The following is a 10,095-nucleotide window of genomic DNA, read 5'->3' on the forward strand; positions in this document are numbered from 1 at the left end:
TCCTTTGTCATGAATTTGTCAATATAGACGTTGTAGTAATTTTCGCTACCTCTGAGTAAGTGTTTGTGATGCAGTATGTAATCCAGTGCCTCTTCGTTAGTGAACTGTACAGTTTCCTGTTACAGTTGTATGGCCCAATGCGTCGGTGGACTTGCACCTCATTCCCTGCCATCTGGGTTCTCATGTCTCTCAAGATCCCCTGAAGCTCCAAATCTTCAATCTCCAGCATTTCCTGCCTCGATGGTGCCCTGGCTTCAAGCAATCCATGGATTATGATTGTCCTCTTTCTCAGTTCAGGGTCATGCTGGTGGCCCCGTCCCTGGCTAACCCCCAACCCTCCCACACCCGCTACTCCACCTACTACTACTCCCCCTTCCCCTGCCAAGCTTCCCTTATTCCTGCCAAATTCATTAGTAAGTCTAGTTATTTCTCCTTGTCATTCTACCCTGCTCTTCCTGATTTCCTCTCCAATATAATCCATAAACTCTTGTTTGAGTCTTTGAACCTCGTCCTGTATCTTATTAAAGATTTCACTTTTAATCCCCTGGATTAGATCATCTAATGTGTGTGTGTGTGTGTGTGTGTATGTGTGTGTGTGTATGTGTGTGTGTATGTGTGTGTGTGTGGGGGTGGGTGTGAGCGTGTGCGGGTGGGTGTGAGCGTGTGCGCGCGCCCTTTTATTCTCTCTCTGTTCAGCAAACATAGCTTCTATTATACTTATATTAAATATTTTGCCTTATTCCCATCCTTCATTTCCATTTATATTGCTTGTGTTTGAAATCTTTATCTCTGTTTTTTCTGCTTCAATTTTTTTATTTTTCTGATTTTCAGTCTCATAATAAATTCATTGAAGCAGGAATTTAAGAAGAATTTAAGAAGAAAATTCTTTGAAAATATTTTCCTCTTCATTTTCATTCTGGCTCCCAGAACATGAGTGAAGAATCTTTTTTTTCATTTTCCAATACAATCGAATGCGCTGATAAGACCTCACTTGTTTCTTGTACATTGTGTACTGCAGTACAGGAGGCTGTTCTGTTTATGTGATTACAGGCTATTCATGCCCGTGCCACCTCTTGGGTGGCTTAATCCTCATCAATCATCAATTTATTCATGCCCGTGTATGCTCTTGGGTGGCTTAAACTTTATCAATCAATCTGATCGTGTGTGACCGGTTCCTGTACATTTCTTCAGCAGATACACTCGATGGGTTTGAATAGGAGAGCAAGGGACCTGTACTCTACTTGATACTACCAAAAGACCGCTAGTGTGAGCTTACTACTAACCTAAAAACAAAAACTAAAAGACTTAGTTTTTTTAGCTTTTAAAGAGCTTAAAACTAAAAGTAATAGTTTTAACTCTCCAGAACAGGCGACCAATTTGTTATGACATGAGAAATATTCTTGCTTCCGCTTGATTGAAGGGTGAACGATGTGTTGATATAGAGAACTATTTACATTTGAGATAATTGATTTGTAACTAGCATCTTTGCCCGCTTTAGTTAGCAAATCTAGCAAGGATTGTCTCCTATCTGTTTTATCCTTTAGATACCATACTTTTAGATACTATTTAGATACTTTAGCCTCCAGATACCACCAGACTATAATCCGGTGGTATCTGGTGAATTAGATAACGCAACGCTTTTACTCGCTTCTGTCATTTTCCTGTTTATTCATGTGTAACTCATCGTCGGGGGGCAGGCGGCCTGTCAAATTTATCTACGTCCCCGTAGGCCAACTACTAAACGTTCTCAGAATGCAAGCCTCAACAGTTGCCTCGCTCCCGGGTACGTATTTACTGGGACGTGAACAGTTGCATCAGGTGAAATAAAACATGTGCTACGGCCTCGGTCTAGACGCGAGAATCGAATCACTTTGGATGGACGGTAGAGCTACGGTAGAGCTTTATGCATGTCAGGGTTCAATCCTCGACCGTCCACAAGTGGTTGGGCACCATTCCTTTCCCTTCGTCCCATCCCAAATCCTTATCCTGAACCCTTCCCAGTGCTATACAGTCGTAATGGCTTGGCGCTTTCCCCCTGACAGTTCCCTCTCTTCTCTCCTTGGCTGACAAATGTTTGCTTCCATATTACCACGTTTCCAGAGCACTAGAGCTCACTCTCTCTCTCTCTCTCTCTCTCTCTCTCTCTCTCTCTCTCTCTCTCTCTCTCTCTCTCTCTCTCTCTCTCTCTCTCTCTCTCTGGCTTTGTCTGTATCTACCCAGATCTTTTCTGACTCAAATCTTCTATGATTCGTATTTATTGTTTCGTTCTCTATTTTGTGTTGATATTTAACACTGCGTTAATATGATCCTCAGGTTATAGTTTTCTATCTAAAACCACCCCTAGATCTTTCTTGATCAGAATTCGGTATAGATCTCTGTGGCTCGATCATAGAAACTGAGTAAATTCGTTACACTGGACCTTTCATATCGAAGACCATACTGACAGTCTGATATATCATTTGTCTCCTGGTGTTCTACCCATTTAGTTTTAATTATTTTTTCCAATATTTTCAGTATTACATTTGTCAATGATTCAGGTCTATAATTGAGTGAGCCGCCTAACCCTGCCCACCACTTTTGTAGATTGGAACTATGTTAGCCTTTTTCCACACATCTGCTACCATTCTTGTAATATTACCTCCGTAATATTACCAACAAATAATAAATAATGGTAATAAATATTACCAACAATAAATATTGAAATATTACCTCTTTTATTTGAGTACGTCTGCATCTGGAACTGAGCAATATCGGATTTATTATTTGGTTTTATAAATTTTATACTTATAATCTTACCTCATTTCATAGACCACGAGCAATCTGGGCTTCGAACTCAACAGAAAAGCCTTCTGTAGACCTGCTTCTTTGCTACGTAATAGACAAAATTCTGAGGGATAATTTGTTGACTAGCTCTCCTTTCGAGAAATTTAGTAAGTACCGATTTATTATGTGTTTATTGTTTATATATTTATTTTTTCTTTATATACAAGAAGGTACATTGGGGAAGAGTACAGAGACTTGAAGTTATTTTTTATTTCTGATGTTAACATTGTCTAACTGTAGCTGAATTGCATTTGTTGATTTGCTCCCAAATAAGATGAAGTAGGTCCTTGCTATGTTTAGTGTAAGTTTGTTGGTTGACATCCATAAGTGGATTTTTTTAATTCATTGTTTACAACATTATTTAATATGAGTGGGTTGGGGTCTTGAGTAGATGAGGGTAATATCATCAGCAAACAATATAGGTTTAAGCATGTTTTAGAGACATTAGGCAGATCATTGATGTATATAACAAATAGGAGGGGTCCTAGGATGCTGCCCAATGGCACACCTATGGTTAATGGTGGAGTGGGAGAGGTTATATCATTGAAGGATTATCATTGATATCATATCCCCCCACAAGTTATTTCAGTCATCAATTATGATGGATTATTTATATACTGCAGAGTTTTTTGTGTAAAAAAAATCATTCCATCACTATTGAGCTAAAAGTACACAATGATTAGATAAATATACAATACCTAATTTTGTATTTGATTTACCTAGTCATTCAGTCTTTGTAGTCATGACTTCATTAAATATTTTGCTTTGTATATTGCACATGATCAACATGTTCTGCCTGTGCTTAATTGCGCGAAACCAAGTGTAATGCCATAGAATTCAGTTGGCTTGAGATATTGAAGATGACTATCAATAGCTTCATGTGTGATAGGTTTGTTTTAAATTGATGGGTGTGATATGTATAGAGACCTGAATATCATTCTAAGGGGAAATGTATAAAAAATTGTATTACTAATAGACAGATATGATACTGTATAATATTATTAGCATAACTGAACCACACATTTGAAGTAGACGAATGATAGAAGGTCCATGTTTAGAATGATTTCGATTTAATTTGAATAGTGCTGTGGACATTTATTAATCCCTGTACCTGGGACTTAATCTTCAACCTTCGTTAATTTTTTTATTACATTCAAGTTATCAAGGTATAAATTTTTTGTCAGTTTTTGTTCATTTAATCCTTCACTCTTTAATTATTGGCAATGCGTTAATTTCGTCAAGGAGTTTAGTCGACTTGGACACCAGAGAGAAACAAGAAAACATTAAGGAAAAATGTGTTAGTACATAATAAAGCTTAATTCTTTCATTACCTGGTTCTTGGAGTTGATCTAGCCCCCAAGTGGGCCTGAGGCCAGTCATCTCTATTGAAAAGTTGATCTAGAAGATTGTGGCTGTGGTTGTGACTGTATGATACCTGGTTGATACCTGGTTGATACCTGGATGATGGGGTTATGGGAGTTCGTCTACTTCCCAAGCCCGGCCCGAAGCCAGCCTTGACTTGTGAGAGTTTAGTTCTCTAGGCTGTTGTTTGGAGCTGCCCGCAGGCCCACATATCCACTACAGCCCGGTTTGTCCGGCACTCCTTGGAGGAAACAATCTAATTTCCTCTTGAAGATGTCCACGGTTGTTCCGGCAATATTTCTTATGCTTGCTGGGAGGGTTTTGAGCAACAGTGGACCTCTGATGTTTATTCAGTGTTCTCTGATTGTGCCTATAGCACCCCTGCTCTTCATTGGTTCTATTCTGCATTTCTTCCATTTTGTACACTCAAATACGTTGTTATTTTACTGTGTCGATTTGGTACTTGGCCCTCCAGTATCTTCCATGTGTATAATTTTTTATATCTCTCTCGTCTTCTTTCTAGTAAGTACATTTGGAGTGCTTTGAGACGATCCCAATAATTTAGGTGCTTTATCGCTTCTATGCTTGCTGTATTCTCTGTATTCCCTTTATATCAGCAATCTCTCCTGCTCTGAAGGGGGAAGTGAGTAATGAGCAGTACTCAAGACGTGACAACACAATTAAGTGACTTGAAGAGTACAACCATTGTAATGGGATCCCTGGATTTGGAAGTTCTCGTAATCCATCCTATCATTTTCCTGGCTTCCGCAAAATTTGCTTGGTTATGCTCTCTAAAATTTTAGGTCGTCAGACATCATTATTCCCTTATCCTTTACATGTTGCTTTCCTACTATGGGCCAATTTGACTGCGTTTTGTACCCTGTATTATGTTTAAGGTTCTCATTTTTACAGTATCTGGGTACCTGGAATTTATCGCTGTTAAACATCATGTTATTTTCTGCTGCCCAATCGAAAACTATATTAATATATGTTTGTAGTTTTTCAATATCTTCAGCAGAGGTAATTTTCATGCTGATCTTTGTGTCATCTGCAAAGGATGATACGAAGCTGTGCCTTGTATTTGAGTCTATATCTGACATGAGAATTAGGAAAAGCACTGGTGCAAGGACTGTACCTTGAGGTACTGAGCTTTTAACTGCGCTTGGACTCGATTTTATATGGTTGACTGTTACACTTTGTGTTTTGTTCGACAGAAAACTGAATATCCAGCGTCCTTCTTTACGAGCTATTACCATTGACCTCATTTTGTGTGCTATCACTCCATGAACACATTTATCGAATGCCTTTGCAAAATCCGTGTATACCACATCTTCATTCTGTTTTTCTTCTGATGCCTCAGTGATTTTGTCGTAATGGTCAAGTTGCATTTGCATTTTGCAAAATTTGCCATATATCTCATTATTTACTCCTATGCCTAGCAACAAGTCTGACTAAATATACTTATTAACTATTTTTCAAAGTTCCTATAGTGTTAATTTTTTTTAAATTGAGTTCATCAACCGTTTCAATGTCCTTATTTTCTTCTAGATTATATCTTAAAGTATATTTAAATGTTAAAGGTTATTGTTCCATTTCAATGTTTCTGACTGCATTGTTAAATTGAATTTTCGAAGATTTCGATTTATTTTCATTTTGATTTAATTATTTTGTGCGACATTGCATTGCAATTCAGCTATGTTGTTTATCATACCTTTCATTTCGTGAGTATAAGTATAGATTCCACACTTGTGACAGGTAAAACCATGCCTTTTTTGAAAAACAGCTCCGTCTGTTGCACGTAAGAGCAATCCACGCTATATTATGTTGCGATATTATTTCAATATTTCCGATTGCATTGATAGTTTGAATTTTCATAGATTTCAATTTATTTTCATTTTGATTTAATAATTTTGTGTGACATTGCGTTGGAATTGAGCTGTGTTGTTTACCATACTGTTCATTTCATGAGTATACTTTATTTTTTTATTTTTCCATTCCATTATTTTTAGCTGTTCTTATTTTTCAGTGATGGGAACATCAGATTATTTGATGTTCCCAATTTTCTGATGGGAGCGTCAGACCATTTGGGAATGCATCGGATGAGATAGTTTGGAATGGTTGGGAGGACGAGAGGACAAGAGGGGGTAATAATGGGGAGGACGAGGGGACAGGGGAGGGGGAAATGGTGGGGAGGACGAGGGGATTGGGGAGTTGGGGATGGTGGGGGCAAGGTGACGGGGGAATGAAGAATCGTGGGTAGGACAAGGGGACAGATGAGTGGGAGATGGTGGGGAGGAAGAGGGGACAGGGGAGGGGGGGAAATAGTAGGGAAGACGAAGGGACGGGGGATTGGGGATGGTGGGGAGGACGAAGGAGATGGTGGGGAGGACGAGGGAGATGGTGGAGTGGGGATGGTGAGGAGGACGAAGGAGATGGTGGAGAGGACGAGGGGGATGGTGGAGTGGGGATGGTGGGGAGGACGAAGGGGATGGTGGGGAGGACGAGGGGGATGGTGGAGTGGGGATGGTGGGGAGGACGAAGGGGATGGTGGGGAGGACGAGGGGGATGGTGGGGAGGACGAGGGGGATGGTGGAGTGGGGATTGTGGGGAGGACGAAGGGGATGGTGGGGAGGACTATGGGGATGGTGGGGAGGACGAGGGGGATGGTGGAGTGGGGATGGTGGGGAGGACAAGGGGATGGTGGGGAGGACGAGGGGGATGGTGGAGTGGGTGATGGTGGGGAGGACAAGGGGATGGGGGAGGGGGGAATGGTTGGAAGGACGAGGGGATGGGGGAGTGGGGAATGGTTGGGGGAACGGGGGAGTGGAGAATGGTTGGGAAGACGGGAGGACTGGGGAGGACTGGGGAACAGGGGAACACCTCAATAAAAAACAAAAATGTATTATCACTGTGGCTTCCTGTCCCGTGACAAAGTGAATTATAATTATATATATAAATTAATTCTTGTAAATTTCCAGAAGCCTGTATCAACACCCACACTGCTGCAACTGCAAGAGATGCCGAACAAAATCGGTGGAATCAGATATAAGGTAATGTTTGCCAATTTGCTGCAGTCTATTTCAATCTCTTTTAGTAATCTTTGAGCCCATTTATACTGTGAATAAGGTAAAATAAAGTAACTGATTTTCACTAAATATGTAGATATAATTATTTTTCTCAGCACTAATAATGAAAGAAAGCCAAAATAAGTGATGGCTACGATCTCCAAAACAATGGCCTGGAATAATGAAGGATATAATATAGTTTTATAAAGTTTATTTAGACTTAGTTTTTTTTCTATAATATAGAAAGGGTTTTTACTTAATAAATTAAATAATATATGATAAAATAATTTATGTATTATAGAAATCAATTAGTAACAAATAATATTTAATTTCTGGGTGGTGAGGCAAGAAGACATGTGGATCACATTCCTGACTTGGACAACTTCAGCTGAAAAACAATCTAGTAAAGGTCTAGTAAATCTAGTCACAGTCCTGAAGAACCTTAATATTAATCTAGTGTTCAAAAATGATAATACAGTTAAGTCCATGTTAATTAAGAACTCTCCCCCTCGTCTGTAGCAGGTTGTGTGTACTCCATTCCTTGTAATGAGTGTGCATGTGTTTACATCGGCCAGACAGATAAATCTCTTTCCTAGCGTTTAAAACAGCATTCATATGCTATTCGTATAGCCCAGCACTCCCGTACATTGTTTTCATATTTCAGTTTATGTGATCATTCTATCGACTTCACAGGGGCAAAATGTATTGTTAAAAGTAAGGGTTTCGTTGAACGAGATGTGATGGAGTCGGCTCTGATCAAACATTGTAACAACAGCCTTAATGTGAGCCCTGGCATGTACAAGTTGGATCTCTATTTAAGCCTCAATATAGCACGTCAAAACAATATAGCATCCTTTTAACTCATATGGCACTTGGGGATATTAATAGGAGCTGCCTCGTATGGGCCATGTAGTAAAAGTGTTATTATTGTACCCGGATGGATGCTCGCTTCACTGTTTCGTTGTTGTCAGATCAGCTGTGTCGTGCTTGTGTACAGGTTAGTTGAGTGTTAACTCCTAGTTTAATTTACAATTTGTTCTAGCTTTAGTCATGTGCAGTTTGCTTATTATTATATATAGTTTAAGCACTGTTTATTCATTATAAGTACTGTATATTATATGGCTTGTTATTACAGGATGTAACTGTACTGTAATTATTTGCTCAATAAAGCCACATGTCTGGCAATGCTTCTCATTTACCTCAATTTATTGAGCAAATAATTCAGTCAGTGAACATGGAGCAGTTACTACGGCCCGAGCGGTTTGCTACTGACCCTAACGCCACCAACGCCGCTCAAGAATGGCGTCACTGGCTCAAGACGCTCCAAAACTTCACTCTAGCAGTAGAAGAAAATACTCCCACCGTGGACAAGTTGCGTCGCTTAATAAACTACGTTGCTCCACGTGTGTTCGACTACATAGCTGACTGCACTATGTATGATGCGGCTGAAAAATCCCTAACAAAACTCTTTGTGAAGCCCAAGAATAAAGTATTCGCAACGTTTGTGCTTGCAACACGACGCCAAGAACCTGGTGCGTCGCTTAACCAGTTTCTTCAGGCATTAAAGTTAGTAGCTGAAGATTGCCAGTTCAAAGCAGTGACTGTTGTAGAAGCCTGGGATAACTATGTGAGAGATGCTTTCATTAATGGGCTAGGTTCTGCCACAGTAAGGCAGCGCTTACTTGCAAATAAAACTTTAGACTTAGAGTCAGCCTTTAACCAGGCTAACACTCTAGAAACGGCACAGAAACTTTCTGCCTCTTATGCTCAGCCAGGGGCTACAAACGCTGCCATGACACTCTCATTGGACCTGGAGGACTCAGGAGGACAAGAAAGTGTAGAAGAAAAAGTCGACACAGTTTCTGCAGCTACAACTAGTGGTTTAAAGTGCTTCTTTTGTGGTTACACTCGACATCCTCGCAGTCGATGTCCAGCTAGAGAGGCTCTGTGTGTATGAAATGCAAGAAAAAGGGTCATTATGCTGAGGTCTGCCGATCTCTGAAACAGACTAACAGTGCTTCAAACACCCAACATTACGCTGCTATGCTCGCTACTTTAGCTGGGACTTCGCCCTCATGCCTCAATAAGCAGTTCTTAGCTCTAAGATCAATGGTATTCCAGTCAGTGCACTGATTGACACTGGTAGCTCTGAGAACTTTATTCATAACAATATTGCCGAGCAGAGTGGGTTACTCGTGTATCCTGATAATGGGGCAGTTTCTATCGCTACTGTATCGTTCTGTTCAAAATTCCTGAGTCAGTGTTCTGTAGATTTAGAATTGCAAGGAGAAACTTACCATGGCGTGAATCTCAAAGTGTTACCCGATTTGTGTGCTGATGTGATTTTAGGCCATAAGTTTTTACAAAATCATTCTGTGCTCGAGATGGCTTTTGGAGGAGATAGACCTCCCCTTAGAATATGTGGATTAGCTGCCGTCAAAGTTTCGTTTCCATCTCTTCAGTAATTTAGCACCAGACTGCAAACCGATTGCTGTAAAAGACGCTATTATGAGGCTGAAAAGATTTTGATTGAATCTGAGATCCCCCGGATGCTACGTGAAGAGATAATTAGACCCAGTCATTCTCCATGGAGAGCCCAGGTATTAGTAACTAAAGGAGACTGTCATGTTCATAGAAAATGGTACCATCCGTTTTCTATGTGCGGCGGCTGAGACGCCAGAGAGAGAAAAGGTAAACAAGAGAGCGTACAGGACGCCCGCCAAGCTTGGTAGCTACTAGTCATGTAATCATATTAAGTATTAAAGTCAGTAACCAAGTCATGACTTTACATCAACCCTACAACCAAGACTTCCTCAGTAACACAAACACCACATTGGCGACGAGG

The 10,095-nt window shown here is 40.3% G+C and overlaps 1 long non-coding RNA gene across 1 annotated transcript; it reads left to right on the forward strand.

Annotated features, from left to right (window-relative positions):
• Positions 1-7,156: 7,156 nt before the first annotated feature.
• On the forward strand, positions 7,157-9,889 carry LOC123773003 (uncharacterized). The gene is made up of 2 exons (XR_011228504.1): positions 7,157-7,235; positions 8,386-9,889. It is a non-coding gene; the product is annotated as an uncharacterized lncRNA (long non-coding RNA).
• Positions 9,890-10,095: the final 206 nt, after the last annotated feature.

The sequence above is a fragment of the Procambarus clarkii genome, chromosome 14 (assembly GCF_040958095.1).
Source record: "Procambarus clarkii isolate CNS0578487 chromosome 14, FALCON_Pclarkii_2.0, whole genome shotgun sequence".
NCBI classification, from domain to species: Eukaryota; Metazoa; Arthropoda; class Malacostraca; order Decapoda; family Cambaridae; genus Procambarus; species Procambarus clarkii.